The 2500-nt window shown below is 47.4% G+C and overlaps 1 pseudogene; it reads left to right on the top strand.

Moving 5' to 3' along the window:
• The window catches only part of LOC142918125 (28S ribosomal RNA), a 10074-nt pseudogene that overhangs the window by 3629 nt on the left and 3945 nt on the right, over positions 1-2500 (top strand).

Below are 2500 nucleotides of genomic sequence, written 5' to 3'. Positions count from 1 at the left end.
ATAAAGTTAACTGAGGAAAGCTTACCAATGGTCTGTGAATGTTGCCAGGCACGCTTTGCGACTCTAAGTGGCCTTTCGCAGCACAAGAGGCATGCTCACCCAGTCACCCGTAATGAGGAAAGGATTAAAGATGGTATAAAGGGTACCTCGCAGAGAGGGGTACACCGTAGCTGCTGGTCTTTGAAGGAAGTAGAACAGCTGGCCCTTCTAGAGTTGCAGTTTCAGGGGAAAAAGAATATCAATAAGATCATTGCTGAAGCGCTTGGGACTAAGACCAACAAGCAAGTCTCTGACAAGAGACGGGACCGAAGTAAAAAGACAGGGGCCCCCATGTCAGACAGCTTACATTTTTCTTCTAGGCCTCTTGAGACATTGTCTCCCCCACCAAATGTAACAACGGGGACTTCATCCATACTCGCTCAAGCAGCTGAGCGGCTTACGAATGAGAATTCTGGGACCCTGGAAAAGCCTGCAATGGAGGCAATAAAGGCTTGGCTTAACGGCGAGGGCCAACATGATGCCCTCGTAGAAACTGCCACAGCATTGATGCTTTGTCCGATGAGATTGGTGAAAAACAAAGGCAAACGTTCAAAACCCGAGAACGACATTATTAAACCCAGGATATTACCCACACGATCTTGGATGAAGAAGAGAGCGGAAAAACGAGGAAGCTTCATGAAGCACCAGAAGCTCTTCTTTAAGAACCGCTCTCTTCTTGCGTCCTTAGTCCTGGATGGCACTGAACGTCATGAATGCCGAATCCCGAACGCAGATGTATATCGTTTTTACTGCGAAAAATGGGAGAAGGTGTTGCCATTCAATGGCCTGGGCCAATTTAAGTCATCAGGTGTTGCAAATAACGAATACTTTGAGCCCCTAATTTCGGTGGAGGAAGTTCAGACTGCCATACGGGCCATTAAACCAACGTCAGCAGCTGGGCCAGATGGCCTAACAAGGGCTGCAATCTGTGCTGCCGACCCCGAGGGTCGGACACTGACAGCCCTATTTAATGCATGGATGATTACAGGAATTATTCCCAAAGAGTTGAAAAAGAATAGGACGATTCTTATTCCTAAGGTTATGGATGATGAAAAGCTGAAAGAATTGGGGAACTGGAGACCAATAACGATTGGTTCAATGATTCTGAGATTATTTTCCAGAATAATGACTGCACGTCTTGCTCGTGCTTGTCCCTTAAACCCAAGGCAGCGTGGTTTTATAGCGGCATCTGGCTGCTCTGAAAATCTTAAGGTGCTACAGGACCTTATGAGACACGCTAAGAAATTGCACAGGCCGTTGGCTGTCATGTTCATCGACATAGCGAAAGCTTTTGACTCGGTTTCGCATGCTCATATTTTATGGGTGTTAAGGCACAAGAAAGTAGATGAACACGTGGTGGGCATCATCCAGAACGCCTACGATCGGTGTACGACCTCGTTCAAAAGCAATGGCGAGTCGACTCGAGAAATTAGCATACGTGTTGGTGTCAAACAGGGTGACCCCATGTCACCCCTGCTCTTCAATCTTGCCATGGACCCTTTGATATGCACCCTAGAGTCACACGGAGTTGGGTACTCCATTGATACCGACCACGTGACAGCTCTTGCGTTTGCTGATGATTTGGTGTTGGTGAGCGAATCTTGGGTTGGTATGGCCGCCAATCTAGCGATCTTGGAATCATTTTGTGGGCTATCGGGATTGGAGGTTCAGGCCAGAAAGTGCCAGGGCTTCATGATAAGCCCAACCAAAGATTCATATACGGTGAACAACTGCGACCCATGGACTATCAAAAATAAAGATGTCCATATGATCCAACCTGATGAATCAACTAAATACCTTGGTCTGAAAATTGGCCCTTGGACTGGCACTATACAGCCTGATCTACATTGTCAGCTAAAGACATGGATCTCGAAAATCGATGAGGCGCCTCTGAAGCCAACTCAGAAGGTTGAACTACTCAATGCCTATGCCCTACCCAGATTGTTATATCCTGCAGACCACTCGGACTGCAAGCAATCAACTCTCCGTGGGTTGGACCAAGAGATTAGAAAGGCGGTAAAAGGATGGCTCCACCTTCCCGCTTCAACTTGTGATGGACTGTTATATGCCAGAGCCCGAGACGGAGGCCTTGCCATCTTGAAACTGGAAAAAACAATCCCTTCGGTTCAAGTTAGAAGGCTGCAACGTATAGCAAACTCGTCCGATGCTATCACCCGTAATATTGTGTCCTCGCATGGTATGGAGGAAGAATACCGTAATTTGTGGGTACGAGCAGGGGGTGACAGTGATGCAATCCCAACATTCGTTCTCAGGGACTCGGTGTCAAAAGAACCTGTATATCCGAGACCCTGCGATTGGAGGGAGCATGAATTTCAGAGATGGTGCGAAAAGCCGGTTCAAGGAAGGGGCATTGTAAACTTTGCGCATGATAGAATCAGTAATGCTTGGTTGAGGCCATGGTGCGGCTTTAAACAATGCTTCTTTATCGCAGCACTACAAC

This window comes from Petromyzon marinus, unplaced genomic scaffold (assembly GCF_048934315.1).
Source record: "Petromyzon marinus isolate PM22_M1 ecotype Great Lakes invasive population unplaced genomic scaffold, UKy_Petmar_22M1.pri1.0 PM_G_Scaffold_55, whole genome shotgun sequence".
Taxonomy (NCBI): Eukaryota; Metazoa; Chordata; class Hyperoartia; order Petromyzontiformes; family Petromyzontidae; genus Petromyzon; species Petromyzon marinus.
This window is presented reverse-complemented; position numbering and strand designations above follow the sequence as displayed.